Here is a 24,301-nt window from a genome sequence, read left to right on the forward strand (position 1 = left end):
CTCGACTAAGCTTACTTACCCCTGACCCATATAGGTCATCAAGCGCTCGACTACATTTGATTTATTTCGGCTACACTAACTTTGGCTTAACTGAGCTCATTTAGGTGCAACTTGGACTAACCCGACAAAGGCAAGCTGGCCTAAGAAAATTTAATTTTGTGCGTTCGGCCTTGTCGGTTTGTGCGGTGCTCACTATGCTTACTTATCCTAATCGACCGGTGTCAATAACAGAGGTTTTTAGCAAGCTGCGGAAACACCGTATGCGCGCACAAAGGTCACGCATGCGCGCTCGTCAGCCGGTTCTGTGTTGCCGCCTTTTCGTAACGTGTTTCAGTAGCTGCTAAAAAAAAAAAAAAAAAAAACCTAGCAACGCGAGCCGGCGCTTGAACCAGCCCCGTCGCTACGTAAAAGAACGGCACAAATTCGATGGAGCAAAGAAAGCGACACCCAGTTGTAGTTTTGGCTATGAGCGCCGTAGTCGCGTGCAACAGAGCAACATGAGAAACCAAGTGATAAAACGGATGCGCATGCGCCCTGCAGCAGGTGTCCCGTCGCTAGCTGGCACGTCGATGCTCTTTGCCACGAGATCCCGTGGTCTGCACTCTTCCGATCGCACCGGTGCCTTGTTTGCATATGAACGCTAATGAATGCCTATTATTCACTTCTGTTCATGCTAAAACGTTACTTACGTGTCTTTTATTTCATGTAAACATCGATTGACTTGCAATAAAACAATTTATTGCCGCATTTTTGTGGGATCAGTGTTGTCGTTACTCTCGGCGAGTAAGCGGCAACGCTCACTTACTAAACTAAGTATGCAAGATACCTGTGAGCTTCTAGTAAGTAGTTCACTGCATTGTTCTATATGGAAACGAGAGAAATTGAGACAGGCAGCCGCTACAACGAGCGGGAACAGCCATGACGAAGAAGCAGACGATGACTATGTTGTCTGCTATGCGGCAGGCAAGCCGCCTTATTGAAACGCCCTGGTGCTTTTGAAAGCTATTTTATTTTACAGGCATATATAAATTGTATGAACAATATTCCTAATTATTATTTGTTCAAGAAGCTGTAGAATTATAAAAACTTGCGCCATAACTATCATGTCATACCAAGTAGCCCAAGCTGCCCACTTCTTAGCTTTCATCGCGTTCAATTCTTGGTTCCTTTAGTTTTATGGACATGTCACTCCTTTGACTACGCGTTTGAAAATCTCATTGCTCAAAACTGCTCAAAGCTTATGTGGGAGAATTTTATATATATATATATATATATATATACGAAGGTCGCAGGTTCGGATCCTGCCCACGGCAAGTTATCTTTAGAACCACTTTTCTTTCTTCTCATTGACATTACAATTGGCCTAATAACTTCTTCTATACCTTCCTTGGCATTATTGTCTGTTCGATCTCAATAATATCGTGTAAACACGAAAAAAAAAAAAAAAACGAGCCCTTAAGTATACACTTGTTTCTCTGATATATATAAAGCTCTACGCAACAGCAGTTTCAAAGCATATCTAGAGCCACTAGCGTATACATGCACATGGCTTCTCGAAGACAAAGTGCATAAAACATTCTGTCCATAATAAAATTGGTCAAAATCAAATTCGAAACCGAAACTACATAGTACGTTGCCTATCACGTGACAGCCTTGAAAATGCGCAGTTGTGTTTCTTTTTCACGTGCTCGATGGACGCGCCACTTTCATTTTACGAACTCTTGTTTGGCAGCACCTTTCCTTCCTCCGTGTTTGGCAGCTTGGGCTAGTTGGTATGACATGACGATTGTTATAGCGCGAGAACAGAACGACGACGCAGAGACCGTGACCTACTTGTCCCTGCGTCGTCGTTCTGTTCTCGCGCTATAACTATCGTCTTGTTTGGCGTCGGTTAAGTGGAAACCTGGCATTGACGTTGCGGAGATTTGCGAAGGTGTCATGGTGTCATTTGATGCGTCAATGCTGAGTGCAATGGCAAGTGTTCTCGGGTGCAGTCGTGATAGCCGCGCGGAACGTCGAACGCTCACAATGGGCGGCATGCGAACGACTCCACGTGTGCATCGACCGGCAAGTCCGAGCTTCGTAGGTGACGTACTGGATGCATGTTTTCTTTGTCATGATTCCAAACCGAGTGAGATACCTTTATTCATTCCTTGTAGTGAAGAATGGTGTGCGCGTCGGTGATATATTAGGTGCACTGTAAATCCCTTTACGGGAGTGGATAATCGCCCGGCAGCCGGCAGCGTTTCGTCATTAGCCGGCTGCAGTCGCATGGCTAATGCCGGCTTCGTGTAGCAAAACGTGCTTTGCCGGCACGGGCATCTGTTGGAGTTTTTTTGCAAACGGCTGTCAAGTGAAGAGTGCCACCAGTTTACACCGGTGCAGCTATTTGCCGGTAGTTTGGTTTATTAACGGCATAACTACACTGTAGCACAACCGCCACCTAAAGCGCATCGGCGTGACGACACAAGGCGATCTTACCGCTGTTTGCTTCCGTGAGCGGCCGGCTGCGGTTTCCGCGGGAACACTTATTTGCCAGTATAATTTGAGTTAATCACGCCATAGCCTGCTTTATAAACATCATGCAACTGCTACGAACCAGTAGTAGCCGGCAGTTCGCTTTTGCGAGCGGCCGGCTGTCATAGGAACGCCGGCATTTTGCGCGGGGACAATTATAGTAGTCGCAGCATGTTTCCAGAGCAGGTTATCGCGTGATTAACTCAAACTATGTCGGCTAACAACTATCCCCGCACAAAATGCCTCCGAATTCTTTGATTTTGGTCGGCCGGCCTCGCGCGAGAATGAACTGCCGGTCAAACCGCTACTGACGGGCAAATAGCTGTACCGGTTTGCACTTCACGCCCGTTCGCGTAAAGAAGTGCCGGCAAAGCGTGTTTTGTTGCACGAAGCCAGCATTAGCCTAGTGACTGCAGCCGGCCCATGAGTAAACACTGCCGGCCAAGTTCCGCTCGTGCTAATCTGCAGGATGAATATCCACTGCCTTCTTTTATCGAGCTCTGTGGGCGGATAATATCTTGAAAATGCGTTATGCTATTGAAATGTTGTATTGTGTATTGAACGAATTTTTACAGCGCCAACATACCAGCTCAACCTCGAAATGGTGCAATTTATTTGGATAATTACTGTAGTGTAAAAAATGAAACCAATCAAGATAATCAGCGAGACACCCTTGCAGTGTATGTGACCGTGTGCTGCTATAGACGTCAGACTCTGCCCATGCGGCGCTGCAAAAAATGCCGTCATTAGCGCCCCTATCGCCCCGCCAGCCATAAATGGGTGGTACAAAGAGAGCCGTCCGCAAGCGAACGTGCATAAGCTCTCCTCTTTCGTAGTTCTTTAGGCGAGGTTTTCTGAAAAAAGGGTGGCTAGGGTAACGTCCAAACGTAACTGTAAGCAAAGGAATTGTTACGTCCCGACTTAACTATAGCGAACGGTAGCGCTAAGTCCAGACATATTTACAACTACTGCTTGTGTTACGTCCACGGTCTCACGGTGATGTTTGCATCTGCTACGGTAACGTTCGGCACTGCCGCTCATCGAATTAAGGGGTCATAAGCTCAGATTGACCGGAATCACTCTTGTGTTGAAAGCTGCGTTGTTTATTGTGTCTCACTTTTTCGCGTATCAGCAGCTCTGTTGAGACAGACCAGCTGACGAACTTTTGCAAGACATTGCCGGTACCACTCTACTGTATCGGGCGCTGCCCTTTCATTAGCTACCTTGAAGCGGTCAACAAGCGGAGCAATCATGATGAAACCCTGCCCACACCGCGGTTAGAGGTAAACAGCGGCTCTCCAACTCCAGACGCAAGTACGGTTTCCGTGTCCGTGCTGATATATAAAACGTTCACTAGGGTTACGCCCATACTGTAACAGTATTTACAGCTATTCCAAGTCGCGACATATAGATGTCTCGTTGCCCGAAAACCTCATCTGCTTAGTTTTCATGGCGCAGCCTGCGCCAATGTAGTATCCATAAAGGAGTTCTGTGGAAGTATCTGTAAACGTTGGCCCGCACAGCCTACTTGTAGCGCATTGCCACTTATAGCAGCCTGTAGCCGCGATATTAGGCTTCAGGTAACAGCAGCAATTTCGGAAGAATTTATCGTTATTTCAGATACATTATCATGAATAATTTTGGGTTGATCATGTAGTTTGCATTATTTCAGAACCTCTCATTTATTTTGCACTGATATTGAGCATTGACAGCCTGTTTTAGGCCTGTATTGACCACAGCGCTAACATCAGACAGTGGATGGACGACACGTACACTCGAATTATAGGTTAATATAGATTACGGTTATTGTTGATCAACAAAGACACATCCATCTGACTCGTTATGTATATATATATATTTTTAAGGGTGCAATAGTAAAAACGTAAAAAAATCACCTTGGAACACAAAACAAATTGTCACTGAGGCCATAGAGTTTTCTGTGGGAAACTCTACAAGTATTAGAGTTAATACAGACTTTACAGGAAAAGCTCCCTCTAGCGCTGATGCTGGGATAATCTCGTGGTGCGCTTTCGTCGCTAATACTCACTATTTTGCTACAGCAGAACTGTACGGCGCTGTAACAACGCGGTTGTGCGCGTCCTCCGCAATCTCGAAGGCTATTTTCTCTAAGAAAAAAAAAATATATATATAAACGACGCCCTTGGAACATCAATGGGGCACTGTTTAAAAAAAAACTTGCTAAGAAAAATGAATGAAAAATTTTTGGTAGGGCTTGAACCAATGACCTCACCGTCCAGGACGTGCTGCCTTACCTCATTACGCCACTGCTGCCTTTTTTTTTTATTTTACGCTACTGCTGTTAATCGGTTTGGTGGGTTTAAAAAGTCGGTTTTGTATTGTTGTCACTCTGGACCTAACTCCATGTCTTATTTTTACGTCTGGACGTAACTTTAACGGTTTCTACAGTTATGTGTTGATGTCGCTTTTTCAAAAGGTGAAAGTTACGTTCAGCCGTAACTATGATTAGCTTCTAAGGTTACGTTCGTTGTGTGGTTCACAATATACACTTGAGTTTGATAATCACTTGGCAGTCTCGTAGGTTTGCTCGTGTGTCACTGGGATAATGTCGCTTTGTGGTGCGCTTACTTCAGCAGAACTCTACGGCTTCTTAGCAACGCGGTTTCGCGTGTCCGCCATGGCGACGAAGGCTATTTTCTTTAAGAAAAAAAAATGTATATAAGCAGTGCCCTTGGAACATTAATGCTGCACTGTTTAGAAGAATACTTGCACAAAAAACTAATAAAATATTTGGTAGGGCTTGAACCAACAATCCCACGGTCGTGCGCGAGCTGCATTAGCCGACTACGCCACTGCTGCCGATCGGTTTCGGCGAGGTTAACCAGCCGGTTTTTCATTGTTGTCATGCTGGACGTAACTCTAACATGTCTTATTGTTACATCTGGATGTAACTTTAACGGCTTCTATCGTTGGGTCTAGATGTGACGCTAGACACTTCGTTCTGAAAATCAAGGACCTGACAAGCTGTTTTATTCAATCCAACCTCGCTTCATAAAGTAGGAAGCTCATCAAAACAAAATGCGCCCACAATGCCCAAGATATTTCATTTATTTAGGCGTGCCGCAACCGGCAATTTAAGTGCAAGCAAGCATCGCATGACATCTAGTTAGAGGCAAGCACTCCAGCATGCATTCTGTACACTCTAAATCTGGTCCTGGTTAAATGCTGGTTAAAACGGTTGTCTTCTCTTTGTACATACTGCAAATGAGGCTACATGCTTGTCCACTTTCTCAGTGTACAACGAAAGGCAGAACCGATGCATCCGAAATAGCTCCGGTAACCACGAAAACCAATAGCAAAAAAAAAAAAAAAACTGATTGTAGTCGCGATCATTTTGCGATTTAGCTGTATGATGCACATTTCCTAGTTAAAGCCGGAACTTATAGAGCCTTCAAATCTCTACGTGCGTAATGTTGTGAGGGGGCAACAACTTCAGATTGTCGGTGCTCACGGCGTACGCGATGTTTATCGAGGGGTCACCTGTCTATCGTTGCACGCCGCGCACCGCGGTTGGAGGGTCTGTTAAGCTTTATAATTGAAGTTACCACGGTTCTCTGTCAAGGCTACTCAAAACAGTTATAGGAGACCTACATTATCACCCTTACTCGAGCGAACGGCTGTGGAGAACTCGAGTAATATGCTTACCCGACACGTTCGCAACGGCCTGTACTTAGCGTTTCCGCCATTCTGCTTTGTGAAAGCTGTGGAAGTCGGTTAAACTAAATTTATTTACGTCTGTGGCAATTCACAACGCAGCAGTAATGCAGACTGGTGTCTTTTTTCGTAGAGCGCGGAGCTTTTGCGTCTGCTCTTGTTTTTGCCGTCAATCAGGCGAGTGAACCAGCAAGCACTTCACGACGGTTCGGTGACGCGTTCGACTAGCGAAGAGAAATTTGTAGCCCTTTTTCTGATTGTTCAATGCGCAAATGCATGTAATTTTTAGTTCAATTGTTGTTTCGTACACGTTAGTTGCACCGGGAGTCGGGCTTTGCACTACTCAAAACTGCGTCGACAGGTTGTGCTGTATGTCCGCAAAACTCAAGAGTCTGAGGTGTATTGTGCTGCCAACTAGCGGAGCCACTTTTTTCCTTGTTGGAGTCAATTAATTCCCTAGATTTTCGTAGAGAGAGGTTTTTTGAAGACTGTGTTTGTTATGTGGAAAACGATTTCAAAGTGCACTTTTATGATATAATGGTGCATTCGTTTGAAAGTATTCACTGAAGTTACCGTGCTGACGGTGAAAAAATGTCATAGTACAAAGTAGAGGGGTTGTAAAAGAGAACAGATAGATGGAGGAACAAAAAATAGGGTGTGGGCGAAAGGTTCCTCCGTTGACATGCTTGGTTCACGTGGAAGCAAAAAAAATTTCCCTAGATGTTGACAAATTTTTCTTTTTCCCTAAGTGCAACAAAATCCCCTAAATATAGGGGAATTTCGCTTGAGTTGGCAGCACTTCTTTACAACTATAGCATTTAACGTGCCACTCTTGCCGACTTGATTTTTGGATCAAGTAACGATTGCGTTTCTGCGTGTTTGTAAATTCGGTCAAATCTCAGTGCTTTAATGTGCGTAATCACTTTTTTTTAACGTGTTCCTTAACGTGTTGCAGAGTTCCCATTCCGGAATTGGAATGATTCTGTAATCATTCCATATTTTCGTTACGTCGGAATGGAAAGGGGACATTGCTTGGAGGATTGCATAGAGTTTCATACTATAATACCTAGAGGAGCATCTGGTGTTAAAAAAAAAACTAAAGTAGTGCCAATCGCACCCCTTTGCCTCTACCTCCTCTTCCAGCAACCACAGCAGCGCTTCTAGAGTGTCCACCAGGAAAACACCAATTCGATAACACGGGGGCGCACTGGATTTGCCAGACGCTTGGGCAGCTCGGGCACTGCTGCACCGTGTGTTCGAGCGGCCATGCCTCGGGTATGCTGAAAGTGTACGCCGGTGGCGTCTGTTCGTGAAGCACGCGCTCGCGAAAGTGGACAAGCAATATGGCGTTTGGGATATCTTCACAAAAACTAGTGCGTCATGCTGCAGATTCTTAACACGGCCGAGTTTACACGAACTGCAGTGGTGCTTTCTTCGACAGCGTCACCGCTGAGCGTATCTGCACGCAAACGGTGGGCTATCGCATTGTGTACTGCGTGTTTGCTATTTAACGTTACTTTTCATATTTTTTTCTTAATAACTCTTTTGGTGCATCGCCTAGAACTGGAGTGCCCAAATGAGCGCTAACGGAAAGGTGAGCACTCGCTCATCTTTGCAACCAGGAGCCATACAGCCCCTCAACTAGAGGTGTGTGCCAAGGCGGCTTTGATCGGTGGCAGTGTTGGGGTTGTTCCGAGGCGACGGCGGCGAAGCACGCCGGGAAAATTGATCGGCGGCGGCGCACAGCCACTTTTCGGCAGTAGCGTAGAAACCAAAACTACAATTTCAAAAAAAAAAAAATACGCTACCTTACTGTTGATTTATTGACATGTGGGGTTTAACGTCCCAAAACCACCATATGATTGTGAAGGGTTTCGTAAATTTCGACCACCTGGGGTTTTTTAACGTGCACCCAAATCTCAGCTCACGGGCCTACAACATTTCGGCCTCCATCCAAAATGCAGCCGCCGCAGCTGGGGTTTGATACCACGACCTGCGGGTCAGCAGCCGAGTACCTTAGCCACTAGACCACCGCAGCGGGGATGCTACTTTACTGTGTCTTCTCTGCTTATTTAGCTGAAATTCAGTACTTTTATTAGTAATGTCGGAGAAAACAACATGGAGATGTAAGAGGACTGGCAAACGTTCCGTAAATCATTTGTTTTCAGCATACATATCTATTATATGTTCTTTCAGCAAAGCCTTGTCGACATGTCCTTTCCTTCATGCGAGAACCAGTCTGCGTCTCATCTCACTCGGCACTCTGTGGAACCAGGACCTCAAGAATTATCCTCGCGCACTCGAGCTTTCGGACTTTCCAGCTGTGGGTTGTAAAAAAAAAAAGTGACATTTCTCTTTTGCTCACGAAGTCCAAAAAGAAAAAAAGGGGGGGGGGGGGAGGCTATTTATGATGGGCACCAGTCTTATCCCCTATCACAGTGTGTTGGGGACGGGGGGCATAGGGCGTAATGTAGGACTGGAAGTGGAGTTAGTCGTAAAGATAAATGGCTGCTGCAAAGGCTTTAGCAACGCTTCGTTGCGCAAAAGATCTTTTTTTTTTTTTTTCATCTTGCTGTGCTATCTTCATGCCTTCTCATGACCCCCTCCCCTCCCCTAAGCTTTGTGTTGTACTTGCCAGTTGTGGGTGAAATGCCCTGCCGTGGTGGTCTAGTGGCTAAGGTACTCGGTTGCTGACCCGCAGGTCGCGGGTTCGAATCCCGGCTGCGGCGCCTGAATTTCCTATGAAGGCGGAAATGTTGTAGGCCCGTGTGCTCAGATTTGGGTGCACTTTAAAGAACCCCAGATGGTCGAAATTTCCGGAGCCCTCCACCTTGGCATCTCTCATAAGCGTATGGTGGTTTTGGGACGTTAAACCCCACATATCAATCATATCAATAAATTGTAAGTGAAACGAGTTTACCTGATCTTACCAGCCTTCCAGATCAGTTACTGCAAGCTTCCCCTGAAAAGCTACTATACACGTACATAAATGTTCGAAATCACCTTTTGGGACCAGAATGAAGAAATATGAACAAACGTAAAAACCTCAATCAAAATATCAATCATCTGGTAACCACTCGTCACCACAGCAGTGAAAGGGAGAAAATAATCCGTTATCTCAGCACCAACATTTATTTAGAAAGGCGTTTATTAGCAGAGCGCTACCTAATAAAAAAGGAGAAAATGTGACAACCGCGCTGCAACAACGCCACTTGTCGATCAGCTACATTGTGCGCGCCAGCGAAGTTATAAAGGCAGGAGTCAACGTTGCCACAAGCCTTCTATCACCATCGGTAGTTTCATCCACTGGTGCAAAGACCTTGCACCTGCGGGAAGAGCACAGGCCGTCATGTGCAAAATCACGATTGCCGGCTAAACAAAGAAATTTTATGAAAAAATAAGACAGCACAGGAATGACTTTTGTCAAATGAACAGTGAACGTAGTGCAGAGGCAGAACACTGTAAGCGGGTTGGCCACCATACCAGTTTCGACGGCGCGGTGATCTTCTAAACAGAAAGAAACCTTCACCGGCAGCTCCCCTTTGAATTCTGGCGCAGTCAGCAGACAGTAAGAGACAACGAGGGCATCACTGGGGACACTGCCCTCGCTCTACTTCCAGGGCTTGCAACGAGTCGTTGCGAACATCTCGGGCTTTCTCACCCCTGAAAAAAAAAAAAACTGATCAGGCTTCCAAACATCGGGTTTCCTAACATAAATATTGGCTGGAGTTTTCTGTTTTTTCCATTTTTTTGTTATCCCAACATTCTTCTTTCTGCCAAATGTTCAGCTTTGAGGTAATACAGATATCTGTGCTGCACACCCTGAACCCAGTGTGTAGAGTTCATTGCTGTTTTTTTCAGCCTGTCTGCATTGCTTGGGGCATACAAAGAATGCAAAAGCTTAGGTTTGAGTAACGTGAGCCTGGGAAACGCCCGTGTCGTCAAGCTTTTCGAAGAATGGACTGGGTGAACACAATGACGAAAGACGAACTGCCGAAAGTTTTCTGCGTGTCAAATCTCATTATGGATGGAGAGATGTTTGAATGAGAAAGAAAAAGAAAAAAAATAAGAAAAACGGGCACTGCTTTCTTGTGTCGGTACGGAGTCCTGAATATCAGGCATGCTGGCAATATGTTTAGAAGCACCTCAAGTTCTGAGGGAGTCACAAAACATATTTGACAGCATTACAGTTTAAGGGGTTTGTTTTTTCTAGTAAGTAATCGTTGCGCACGGGAGGAGCGGTGTGTTCCTGCCCCCTGTCTTCTTGAAATCCACTCGAAAAGCTTTCAACATATTACATGGCAGGAAATGACGTAAAAGCTGATAGCATGTGTGTTCACTACATTTTTAACAAAACTTGAAATTTGTTGAGATGGTGCTTTTCTATTGGAAACTTTTTTAGTGCAAAACAATGCATCGACAGTGCATTCACAAGTGCCCGTCCTGTCTTTCTCGTTCTTGTGAATATTTTATTTTGCACTCCGTAATTTTCAATTAGCCAGAATTATTCATGCAAAAACGGAAGCGGCGTCGGAGGACAGGCATGTAAATCAAGATGTTGCCTAATGAGATTCCCGGGAACTGCTAATGCGCCAGAACATGCTTTATAACCCACTTCCATGCCCTCTTAAAGCCATGTTCATTCATTTTGAACAACTGTGAATTACACTAAATACACAATGATGGAGTTACGAATAATTATTCAGTTTTTTTTTCTCATTATTATTGAAATTCGATATACGTTCTTTTAGGAAAGATCATATGAGCTTTGTAGCATGGATAAACATAAATTGCTCATTATACTTTGTCATAGTCGGTGATCGGTGTACTCTATAAACGCATTACCTATTAGCACTAAAGTTGAAGCGAGTGCGACGCACAAAATCACTATTACATCACCAAAAATTGCGGGTTTTTTAGGAGAAACTTCTAACATCTTTTTGGAAATTCAAACTTCAAATTGTGAAATCACGCCGCCGCAAACGGCAATTGCTCCATGACCAAATACACTGCAAACAAAGTTACAAATAGCTGTGCACCTTGGAAATAGGCAGTATACATTATCTTCTCAGTCGTGTTAGCATTTTAATGTTATCTCATCTCAGTGGGGTATTTTGTAGTGCCGTTTCATGCCGCGCCTTTAAGTTTTAAGGTGATCATACTTATTCGAAGATATGGGCAAGTGGTTTTCATTAAGAGCCTTCACTGGACTAAGTTGCAAGGGTGTGGGGAGTTGGACAGATTTACAATTTGGAAAATAAATTTTGTGGCTTTACAAGCAGGAACATGCACGATATAAAATGAGACTAAAAGTATTTATAACCAGAGGTCAGCAAAACAAAAAGACACCCTCATTAAAAAAGTTTTTTTTTTTTTCGCATAGGACTCGCAAGAACCCAGACTAACCAATATTTTGCTGAATCGAACTCGGTCGAACTCAGACTCACCCTGGTAAAACTCAGCCGGTCTCACTCGAACTCTGACTCACATCTCAATCTTAGTCTTTAATTCCTCTGATAGACTCATCAGTGAGTTTGCTGACTTATAATCGGGACACATCTCCAAATCACGTGACGCGTTGATGACGACCTTTTGTGTGCGTTCACTATAGTGAAATATAGGAGAGTGAGAAAGGGTGGTTGCTATGCTCGCATGATAATAATAGGAATGATCTTCACCCATCTAAGAAACCAACAAAAAACACGAATGCAGCGTAGGAACCAGGAAAGAAAAGTGCAGGGCTTACAACTAAATGTTTTTAAAGAAGGCCCCTACACAAATTAACCAGAAGCACTTGCTTAAAAGGGATATCTAAGCCACAGATACACAATTAACCCTACAGTTTTTGCAACAAATGTTTTAAAATGGTATAAGCAGCTGATTTCCTTGGGACACCAAAATATCACTGCCAAGTGTACCCGCTTTCTATACCGTAAGTCCTTTATCTGTGAGGAAAGCTGGGGGATCACTCGCACATGGCACTTCACTCTGTTTTTATTTAGAAGGCTTCACGAGTTTTGCATTCAGTCTTTTTTTTTTCTTACGTCATGCAACCGTCTTTACAGAGATCAGACTGGTCGAGGCCTGCTGACACCTATAGGCAGTGCGAAAATCCTTCAGGCACAAAACTGACATCTTCGCTAGTCTCTGCATCCGCGATATATCAGTGTCATCGGAAAAAGAAGAAATAGATTAAATGTGACGATTTTGAAGCATTGAAAAAAAAAGGGCAAAGTGCAACGCATATATAAAGGATCCTTCAGGTGTCCTTAAAGCTAGATAAGGAATTCTTGTTGCTAGATAGCGGATGCACGTGCCGTTGGTCATGGAAGTGTGCTGTTAGTACCACTTTGACACGCTTCTTGCCTTTGTAGTGTTAGGTGTGCAGCTGTGGAACGCCTCAGCCTATTTTTTATGAATGCGCTTCTGGTACATGGGTTTGTGGACCTTCCGCCATAAACATTTCGCTCGATGTCCTATCAGGTTGAGCTCCTTAGTTTGCTCTTCCAAAAATTTTATAAACCAACTCGCCGAGCCAGCTACATATGTGGTGTCCTTTTTTAAACACGGTTGTGACAAATCGGCATCTATAGGGAATTGAATTAAGTCTGAGATAAAAACTGGTGAAGGAAAGGCAGATTACTTCGTGTGATAGCGCGGCGTGGAGCATCGCACAGTGTGCAGGACAAAGCACGTTGAAAATACAAGCCCACACTAGCCCACTAAGCAGTTCACACTAGCTTAATTTATAGTGATTACCATCTCGTCCAATATTGTTGACCTTACTCAGCCTGCCGACTACAGTGCGGATCGTTTCTGTTTGGTGGCAACGGTGTGGGTGGCAACGGTGTAGCAAAAACAGTTGGCGGCGGCGCGCCAACCCCTTGGCGCACAACTCTACCTTCAACTACGGTCGTTTAATATCTGCTATGCATGCGAGGGGAGAAGAGCCTGTACATTGACACGGAAGCCGCTACATAAGTTTTTTTTCAGGGACTTTACGCGGGCTCCTTCAGTGGCGCTTGTACCCCCATGAGAATTACGGGAAGTACAGGCTTCGAATCTGCTTTGGATGGATTACGTTCTTGAGATTCGCGACGCTTCTTTTCCGAGTGTAAAACAAAGTGATATGAAGTTGTATATAAGTGGAACTTCCTTCAATTATTTATATTCAAACTTTATTGCAAAAACTTTTCGTGACCAGGTGGCAAAAGTGATACCTGGGCAAATTCAACCATCAGGGTATGCATCGCTCTGCCATTGCGATCCAGATTTGGCATCAAGAATTAATGAGTTAATTTTTATTTTCTACATCACTTGAAAACAACCATGCTTCTTTTTCTCTCAAAAGTATGTATTATCTATTTATGGATATAACAGTACAGTATCAGGTGAGGTTAATGGTTCGCCCGATACGATGTTATGGGTGTGTCGGTCCAAGTGATCTTCCCCAAATGCACCTCTCGTTTTGTTCTGAAGTCGATTCAGAGGAGCATGACGGCGCATCTGCTTAGCTTTGCCCTCGTTTTGCAGTCGATTCGAACGAGTTTAAGCAAGACGCGCTTGTGAAAAAACAAACTCGATGCAATATCCTGCATTAGCATGAGACGCTACATCTATGTGCAGCAATGGGTGGACGACGCTTTGTTTGAACTGTCAAGTCTTACTCGTAAAGCTCCAACGTCGCAGCAAATTAGGACGTCTAGTGGTCGTCTAGTGGTCATTGAACAACAAAGGGTTCCGCGCAGAACGAAACTCTAACCATAGAAAAAAGTCCGTATACATGTCTATCTAACTCTATCCAATCCGAAGCCTTTATTTCCATAATTCCCATGGAGGTACACAATCGTAGTGCCAGATTCTTGTCTAGGTACTGTAAGAAACTTTTTGGAGGAATAATGTGGGAATTTAATTAAGCACATTTTGCCCGGAATGGCATGGGGATGAAGTTATGTCTTTTTCCGAAATAGAGCATATTTCGTTTATGTGCTGTTTCTCAAACATTAATAAATCAGAGCCTCGAATTCAACATTAAAACAGTATATTTAAAATGGCTTCACGGATTCAGCGCCTCCTTTACTTTGAGATGCCTGACATGTCACCCGGACTTCCATTTCTCGCCCGGAGCCAATGTGCTACTCCGGCTTTCTCTGAGGTGTGCGACCTTCTAACACTACGCTCTGAACATAGAATCAAAGTTTTGAAGGTTGTATTTAAATGACACACAAATAACAAATATAGCCGCAAGACTTGATGACGAAATAGGGAAACTACGAGGCAAAGACTGGGAGTATAGGGAGCTGTTACATGTAATGACGAGGGACTTGGAAGAAAACTACTTCTTGGAAAGGAAAACAAAAAACCAAAAAGTTAGTGAAACAGAGAAATCTGGGAAGCGATTGAGAAGCAACGTGTGGCATCATGAGAATAGATAGGCAAAAAAGGAGAAGTCAACTAAATATGGCAATTATATTTAGAGAAAAACACCATTGTGCAAAGATTGCTTGAGGCAAAAATTGAAGGTGAAAGTGAACGCTGGATGACAGAGATTCGCGAAAAGGCCGTGCCTAGAATAATTCAGAGCCACGTAAGAGCGCTAGGTAGGAAGTTTGTCACAATGCAACAACATATGGTAGTTGAAGGAAGAAATAAATTGAAAGTGTATCAACCACCAGGTCATATCCGAAGGGTACCAGCAGATTTGTTTACAAAGGTTGCCCAGGCGACATCCCTGGGGCATAAAAGTATGAAAAATAGTGCGACCGAGGAAGGGTAGTTCTTGAGAATTTCAATTGGAACAAGGCCTAAGGAAAAATTCCCGAGCACACTACTCCGGGCTTAGATGGAGTTCTCGTCCACCTCAATAACGAACTAGGATATAGCACTGGAGAAGCACTGCTGCAATCCATAGAAAAGTGCTCACAGGAGAAGAAAATACCAGACATTAATCATTACTATTATACATTACTCATACATTCATATCATTCTTATATATAAGTATAATCATACTGTCAAATTATACAGACATCTACCTGAAAAAAAAAGTTTCATTGCAAAACCCAGGTGGATTTTTTTTTCTGGGCCTGGCAAAAAACTACAATGACCTTCCTGGGCACATTGGTCTTTTTACAAAATTTGCTCAATTTAAGACAGCCACTGCAAATTCTCATTAACTTGCTAACCGAGAAGAACACTTTTCATTTTTTTTTTAGTCTATGATGACCTCCCTAAAAAAACCTTGAGATCTCGATGTAGGGGAAAACATGCTTCAAAATCAGATATGTAATATATTCCCAATATGAAATATTTAATTCACCACCGCCGTTGCGCAGCAGCCCTCCAAGCTCGGAGCTGAACAATCAGCCCTGGGTCATCCGGTATGCCGACGATGCTGCCTCAATACTCGGGGGACGCCACCTGAAGCCACCGAGACCAAAATGTTGGTCCACTGTGTAAAATAAAAGCTAGAGCCCGACACAGCGCTGTATTTAATGGCAGAATGTGTGCAAAACCTTTCTGAAATTTTAAGCATTTGTACATTATTTTATGAATAAATCTATGTTCCTTTTTTTTTTCCAGGGGCAAGTGTCCTTTAGCGATGGCTGTTTTGACACAGCAAATACGAAATTCGGGGCAGCTGTTTAAAAGGTTGCCTGTATTTCTTCTACAACCTTAATTTATTATTAGTGCAATAGATATTTGGTTCATGTAAAAATCATTTAATTGGTTTTTTCATGCAGGTTCAGCCAGTGCTTTTGCAGCTCCTTAAGCTGCTTCCTATCAGTTTGGCAGCTTTGAACATTGCAAGTGCATTCCCACAATTCCTCTGCACTCTTCTTGCTCAGTTATAGAGGAAGTTGAGTCAGGACCAGAGCCTTACCGAGAGTTTCTAGAGCTTTCTTGGCACACCATGCTGGGAAAGCGTGCTTCAACAAACATTTTATTTACAGCATGCAATTCAGCAGCTGCTACAGTTGAGGCCATGTTTATTGTCTTGCACCCCTTTTTTAGTGTCAGCAGCATTGTAGCGCTTGGATTGTGTGTTGTCGTAGGGAGCATATCGAAGGAAAGTTTGGCGGACCATGCGATATTTTCTCTTTGAACTACATTATGAAGACGCTGTATAGGGGCATTTTCAAATTATTTTAATTCTGCCAAGATTTATGTAAAATGTAGTGAGCTCCAGAACAGCGACAAGTGTTTTGTTTGCTGTGGATGAAGCGGCGTAGTACCTAGTAGGCACAACAAAAGTTTCTGTGTTTCATTTGCTGTCTATTTATTTATTTCTTTTCTTTTTTTATCTTATTTGGTTGCGTACTGGTTTTTACATATGTGCACATATTCAGCACCTTTGCTTTATCAGTAATTACTATGATCTGGGGTGTCAGAGTATCGTGTTAGTGCTAGCAATGCAAGTTATTTTTTTCCAGGACTGGAATGTTAGTCATATCTCTAATTGCACTTTCACTCTTGGTGCAATAATATAGGAGAGACACAAGGCCCTACATAGTCTGCTCGCTTGTCATTTGGCGTAATGAATTTGTCTTAATCTTTACTGTCATATTTTATTTTCTTGTGATAGTACATTCGGATATGGTCAAATGTATATTTGCGTGTGTAGTATTGTGTCTGAAACGCGGTGAATAACTTTGATAACTTTGAATTTTATGGTACTATGCTTTCAGTGTAGCAGGATGGGGACATTATTATCAACTGTGAAATCTCTGCTAGTACGCGTGCACTAAGAACAATTTATTTCGCCATGCACATATAGGCCTGTATTTCTGACCGCCAAAAACTGTGATGCACTTCAATTTCTTGTAAATGTTTTCTTCATATTTTTTCTATTTAATATTAGCTTCATTTGTTCATACCTAATTTCTGATGCTCCAGTTATTAAATTATGTCGTCTCTCTCCTGCTGTGCAGCATTTTACGGATACTTTCATTCCAAAGCAAGTTGTTAGTAAGACAATATGTCTTACCAACACCTGCCCCTCTGGTGGGAGTAGCCAGCGCTGCCCCGCCCACAGCCAACCAGTCCACACCGGTGGCCTCTACAAGCCCTGGCAGCAGCTAGAGAAATGAGGAGACTAAGGAGATCCCAACAACCTCCTGCCCAATGGGGGCAAAGACTTCATCATCTGAGGCGAAGTCTAAGCAACACACAGATCGCTCTTGGGAGCGGCTGTCCAGTGCCTCACAGGAGGCTATGGACACCACTTCTAGCCAAACGGCGCCGGTAGCGCCAAAGGAGCAGCGACCTCTAGTCGATCGCTTCAAAAAAGACAAAGCACCAATTACAGGGCCTCACAAAGGCCCTGTAAAATGAACCAATCTCAATCTTGTCTACACACGGCACTTTTTTTAAAGTTCATAATGAATAAAATTATTCAGTATAATGTTATGGCGCTACTCAGAAATCTAGACAATATTCAAGAACTTCTAAGTAAGTTCAACCCAAAAGTGCTGCGTGTGCAAAAAACACACCTAACTTCTAAATACAGCAACTTTCTCCGCCAATACATTACTTTCCTGAAGGACCGTGAAGATCCTGCTTTATCATTCGGCGGAGTAGCCAATATAGCTGACAGAAGTGTGGCATGCCAGCAGATGAAGCTCCGGACAGCCCTTGAGGCAGTGGCCATTCGAGCTCTACTTTTCAACAAACTCATCATTTTATTTTCTCTGTATGTACCACCTCACCATCAGCTTAAAAGGGGTGACTTGGAATCATTAATAGATGAACTCCCAGAAACCTTTTTGATTTCAGGTGACTAACGCACACAATGTTCTGTGGGGTGATTCTCCCTGTGATGCTCGAGGTTGTCTCGTTGAACAGCTTATTTATTCATCAAGGTAATGACTTAAATACTCAGGTGCCTACGTATTTTAGCCTCGCAAACAATTCATACTCCTCAATAGATCTTAGCATTTTATCACAATCACTTTTAGTCGATTTTAAATGGAATGTTCTTAAAAACCTTTCTGGGAGTGACCACTTACTGATCATCCTGAGCGTGCCAAACAAAGGCACGCTCAGGATGATCTTCGCAGGTTCCGAGGTGGAAGCTTCACTCAGCTGATTGGGAACAGTACCAAACTCTTACCCACATGACATGGACTGAGTTGTCTGCTCTGACCATAGATGACGCTGTCGCATATTTCACAGCTTTTATTCTTGATGCCACATTTAAGTGTATAATTTAAACGAGCGGAATAAGTTCTAAACGGCGAGTCCCAAGGTGGAATGATGCCTGTAAGAAAGCTCGGATGATTCAGAACAAAGCGTGGGCGTTGCTCCGTGATTTTCCAACAGTAAAAAACCTGGAAAATATTAAGCAGGTCAAGTCGCAGGCATGGAGAACATGCAGACAACACAGATAAGAGAGCTGGACAAAGTTCAATACGTGTCATTCTCCAAAAAATTGATTGATATGTGGGGTTTAACGTTCCAAAAACACCATATGATTATGAGAGACGCCGTAGTTGAGGGCTCGGGAAACTTCGACCGCCTGGGGTTCTTTAACGTGCACCCAAATCTGAGCACACGGGCCTACAACATTTCCTCCTCCATCTGAAATGCAGCCGCCGCAGCCGGGATTCGATCCCGCGACTTGCGGGTCAGCAGCTGAGTACCTTAGCCACTAGACCACTGCAGCGGGGATAAACAAAGTGTCCGAATGGGCTGATGAAAATGGGTTCAAAGTTAACCCACAAAAAAGCACATGTGTCCTGTTCACACGGAAAATACGCTTACACTCTGATTCTGAGATTGTCATGAAAGGCGAACGTCTGCTCATAAGCACAGAACATAAGCTCCTAGGTATAATCTTGGATGCAAAACTAACATTCGTATCACACATCAAACACCTTAAAAATAAATGCATGGAAACAATGAATATCCTGAAGTTACTGTCGCACACATTCTGGGGCAGCGACAGAAAGTGCCTCATGAATCTGTACAAAAGCCTGGTACGTTCACGTCTTGACTATGGGGCAATAGTATATCATTCAGCCTCGCCAAGCATATTGAAGATTCTGGATCCTGTACATCATCTGGGCATCCGCCTCTCTACAGGTGGCTATCGAACGAGCCCTGTAGAGAGCCTTTACGCTGAGTCGAATGAGTGGTCACTCTCCCTGCAGAGGTCCTACATGTCTTTTATCTATTATCTGAAAGTGAACGGCGATCTGTCCAGTCTTACACTTTTTGGAAACCGCCCCTCGATGAGGTAGCCTTACTCACTTCGCGTGAGGGGCCTAGCCGAGATAACAGGTGTGCCGCTTTTTGAACAGTGTCTCATGGCTCCTGCTGCACACTTATCGCCGTGGCAGTGGCAGGTGATAGAATGTGATGTATCCTTCGCGAAGGTGAAGAAGCATGCACCTATTGCACATATACACACATATTTCATGGAACTTAAACACAAATATGCTTGCCCTGAATTTTTTACAGATGCCTCCAAGTCTCTCACTTCTGTGTCCTATGCAGCTATAGGGCCATCGTTTTTTAGCTTCCGGTATTCTGCACCCACAAACAAGCATTTTCACCGCAGAAGCTCATGCGCTATCTGTGGCTGCCTAACATATAAAGGAATTAAAACTAGAACGCGCGACTATATACATGGACTCTATGAGTGTTGTAACAGCTTTGAAAACAATGAAAAAACATAAAAATCCTGTGCTTGTATTGCTTTACTCGCTTTTATGTGTGATCTACGCATTCAAACGGCATTTTGTGGTGTGCTGAGTGCCAGGGCACCGGGAGATTGCTGGAAACGTGGCCGCGGACCAGCTAGCTGTATCCGTGCATGGCAACGCTGCCACCAACCCATCTTTGACTGTCCCTGCACTTGACATGAAGCACATCTTAAAACAAAGCTTTAGAGCATATTGGCAGCACCTACGGGATAGGCAGACTAAACATAAACTACATATTATCAAACCCAAACTTGAAAATTGGCCACCAGTATTTAAATCACGCTACGGACAAGTAACACTTACCAGGCTACAAATAGGACACACACACAGCACACATTCATATCTACTGTCTGGTGGTGAACAACCTAGCTGTGAGAAATGTGGTGAACCACTTACAGTTCTCCACATCCTTGTCCAGTGCAGCGAGCTGGATGGTATCAGAAAAAAAAACATTTTTTACTGCCCTATTGACAGCAGCTTCCACTGCACTTTATGTTTATCGGTAGGGATGCACGGTTTAAACAAAAAGCATTGTTGGCATTTTTAAAAGAAGTACATTGTTCTAATACTTTTTTTCGGTTTAGATAATTGACTTTGTGCGCTTTTTATTGCGACACAGAACAGGAGAGCAATGAAGGACAGTTGACAGTCGCTACAATTCATGTCACTACACATCTGTATGCACTAAAAGAAACGGCTTGGTAACTGATTAACTGCCATGCTTGTTAGTGGCAGCTTGCTTTTGCACTGTAATATATGAATAACATTAATACTGTAAGCGTGCAGCAGTTGTCTGGTGTTACTTTGTTGTCATTTTTGCTGTAAAACTTTTGTATATGTCTCTGTATACTGCTCAAGAATATCTTGAAATAATGTTAACAAACTTGATTTTTTTCACTGTGCCATTTAGTGACCGAAATTTGTCCGAATGTTCCACGATTCACTTCGGTCACCCAACTTTATACCATTCCTAATTCAATCATTGATTTTCCTATAAATTCAATTTCCTCTGAGGTGGTGCCTATAAATACTTAGTGCATTAAGGTAATGAATTGTTTCATAATATATCCACAGTAGCATGTTAACTTATCTGGCTTTTTCAGTGTGGAAAAATTTGTTGCGATTGTCTTCATTCAGTGTAGTTAGTTATACATTGTGATGAGGTGAAGTATCTACATGTGTGTGTGGTCATGTAAGTGTCTGAAACAATATGTGTTGAATATCTCAGTTTGTATTCTATAGTATCATTACGCTTTCATTCAAAAAGGGTGGATATCTTAATGGGAAATGTATGACCAGTGGTAGTACACATAATACACAGTGCTAGTACACTATGCAGTCCACATAAATGTGCCATCAATGTTGACTGCCAAAAACTGTTATGCCATATGACTCCTTGCTTATGATATTTTGCTTTTTTTCTCCAGATTATTTTGTATAAACTTCTTTCCTTCATACTTTGTTTCCTGTGTTTCATGTGTTGAATTATGAACAAAGTCGCCATACAGCATCGTCCTAGAAAAAAAAAGAAGAAACTACCATGAATACTTCAATGTGCTGGCACCTGTCGTCTTGATATAATACAAAGAAAGTTGGCTATTTAGGCATAGGGTCAGATTTGCATCTTATTAAGGCTCCTGTGCATTCACGGAATATTTTGCATGTGTTAACTTTGTGTGACATAAACATATACATCCGACTTTTCCGTCTGCAGGAAAATATTTTGGTAACATCACCCACTGTAATTAGGGAAATGCTAAGTCACACATATCTTACCTAAGCCTTTGCCATATTATGGAAAATTTTTTCATTGTGTTTAAGAAGGGTGGTTGTAGTGTCACATTGATGTTGATTTCGGTGAATTTTTTTAATGATAACTTCCGAATTTTTCTTTGCTCTAGACCTGCCTTTTTGTCCTGTTTTTGTAATGGTGACTTTAGCTTCCAGTCATCATGTGTTGTTGTAATCGTGCGCAATAACTTGAACAATAAATGCATCGAACAATCCGTTGCCAAATCAACCCGCTCAACACCCAGCGCCATTGTGGATATTGGTGCATGGAAATATTTCCCTTTATAATGTGTACCTCTTGAAACGTTTGCACATATTCAGGGACAACAGCTGTCGTTGATAATTTCGAAAGCAAAAGCAGGGTCCTTGCAACGGACAAAAAAAAATCAATTGGTGGGTGCCTGCGGGTAAGTAAGCTTCACAGGAACAGACCACAGGGTCATGAAGGCTCACAAGAGCTGAAGGGGGTGTTTTCCTGCTAAAGTGAGGTCTGCACTACTTTCTTCAGCACAACTCGAAAAGTGATAACTTGTGCCTCTTGTTTTGGCTGTTTCATCCCAAAAACCCATTGATGCAATCGCAAGGTGGGGACCTAATGAGACAGTGTGACTCGAAACACTCCCATGATTTTTTGCAATAACCTAATGGCTTGATTTTGATGAATTTCGTCTAGCACTATTTCTTTGTAGTATATATTACTATACCACAGCCTATCTTTACATTATCGGTACAAAAATATAGGCCAACCTACAAAAGGGTAAATGGAATACTTGAAGACAGAAATCGCAACTTTTGTAAAATATGCTGTGTCACTGCATGATTACTACTACAGTAACGTGTTTTGCATAGTATGCTTCATTCACAAGGGCAGCAATTATTTGTCATTGCCTGGTGCTGTAATTTATTTTCTGAAAATCTGTGTGACATTGTTTTCATTGCTTTCTGTTTTTCCTGTGGCTTTGCAGACTCCTTGTCTTCGGAATCCCGTGAGGGGTATCATTCACTCGTGTCCGTCCAAGGAAGACTGCATTCCTGCCGACAGTGCACCTTTGTGACCAAGTACTGTGCAAACATGAAAAGGCACATTTGCAAACACATAAGCGAGCGCCCCTTCCAGTGCCACTCTTGTCCAGCTGCATTCTCTCAAGACAGTCATCTCGCAAGACATATTCGTACGCACACAGGAAAGCGTCCCTATTCCTGTGACGTATGCAGTGCATCGTTCTCGGAAAGATCAAACCTCATGAAACACATGCACACCCACACAGGAGAGCGTCCCTATTCCTGTGACCATCGCAACACACCTTTTTTGCACAAAGCAAACCTTATTAAACACATGCGTACCCACTCAGGAAGGCGTCCCTATTCTTGCGACCAATGCAGTGCATCCGTACTTTGCATCAAAGCAGTGAAGAGGAAACTTGGGATAGGCAAAAGTCGGATGTATGCACTAAGGGACAAAGAAGGCAAAATAACTACCAATATGGATAGGATAGTTAAAATGGCGGAGGAGTTTTACAGAGATCTGTACAGTAGCCGAGACAACCACGACCTTAATACTATAAGAACTAGCAGTAACCCAGATGACACCCCACCAGTAACGATAGAAGAAGTCAGAAAAGCTTTGGAGAGCATGCAAAGAGGCAAAGCTGCTGGTGAGGATCAGGTAACATCAGATCTGCTGAAAGATGGAGGACAGATTGTGTTAGAAAAGCTAGCCACCCTGTTTACGAGGTGTTTCCTGACTGGAAGGGTAACAGAGTCTTGGAAGAACGCTAACATAATCTTAATACATAAGAAAGGAGATGACAAGGACTTGAAGAATTACAGGCCGATCAGCTTGCTCTCTGTAGTATACAAGCTATTTACAAAGGTAATTGCTAACAAAGTAAAGAAAGCATTGGAATTCAATCAACCAAAGGAACAAGCAGGATTTCGAACAGGCTACTCAACATTTGACCACATTCATACTATCAATCAGGTAGTAGAGAAATGCTCAGAGTATAACCAACCACTATACATAGCCTTCATAGATTACGAGAAGGCGTTTGATTCAGTAGAATTATCAGTCGTCATGCAGACACTGCGGAATCAGGGCATAGATGAAGTATATATAAACATTCTGGAAGAAATCTACAGGGGATCAACTGCTACCATAGTGCTTCATAAAGAAAGCAACAGAATACCAATCAAGAAGGGTGTAAGGCAGGGAAACACAATCTCCCCAATGCTATTTACCGCGTGCTTACAGGAGGTTTTCAGAAGCCTAGAATGGGAACAGTTAGGGATAAGAGTTAATGGAGAATACCTTAGTAACCCGCGCTTCGCCGATGACATTGCATTGCTGAGTAACTCGGGGGATGAATTGCAACTCATGATTACGGAGTTAGACAAGGAGAGCAGAAAGGTGGGTCTTAAAATTAATCTGCAGAAAACGAAAGTAATGTACAACAACCTCGGAAAGGAACAGCGCTTCGAGATAGGTAATAGTGCACTTGAAGTTGTAAAAGACTATGTCTACTTAAGGCAGGTAATAACCGCAAAGCCTAACCACGAGATTGAAGTAACTAGGAGAATAAGAATAGGGTGGAGCACAT

The 24,301-nt window shown here is 43.1% G+C and overlaps 3 long non-coding RNA genes across 3 annotated transcripts; 2 read left to right on the forward strand and 1 right to left on the reverse strand.

The window, feature by feature from the left end:
* The first annotated feature begins 1,838 nt into the window (after nucleotides 1–1,838).
* On the forward strand, nucleotides 1,839–23,055 carry LOC142771781 (uncharacterized). Its single transcript, XR_012886152.1, has 2 exons — nucleotides 1,839–2,086; nucleotides 22,670–23,055. It is a non-coding gene; the product is annotated as an uncharacterized LOC142771781 (long non-coding RNA).
* LOC142771768 (uncharacterized) lies at nucleotides 9,341–9,818 on the reverse strand. The gene is made up of 2 exons (XR_012886131.1): nucleotides 9,694–9,818; nucleotides 9,341–9,536 (listed from the first exon to the last, which is right to left on the reverse strand). It is a non-coding gene; the product is annotated as an uncharacterized LOC142771768 (long non-coding RNA).
* Nucleotides 9,855–17,616, forward strand: LOC142771769 (uncharacterized). The gene is made up of 2 exons (XR_012886132.1): nucleotides 9,855–15,858; nucleotides 15,951–17,616. It is a non-coding gene; the product is annotated as an uncharacterized LOC142771769 (long non-coding RNA).
* Nucleotides 23,056–24,301: the final 1,246 nt, after the last annotated feature.

This window comes from Rhipicephalus microplus, chromosome 9 (genome assembly GCF_043290135.1).
Source record: "Rhipicephalus microplus isolate Deutch F79 chromosome 9, USDA_Rmic, whole genome shotgun sequence".
NCBI lineage: Eukaryota > Metazoa > Arthropoda > Arachnida > Ixodida > Ixodidae > Rhipicephalus > Rhipicephalus microplus.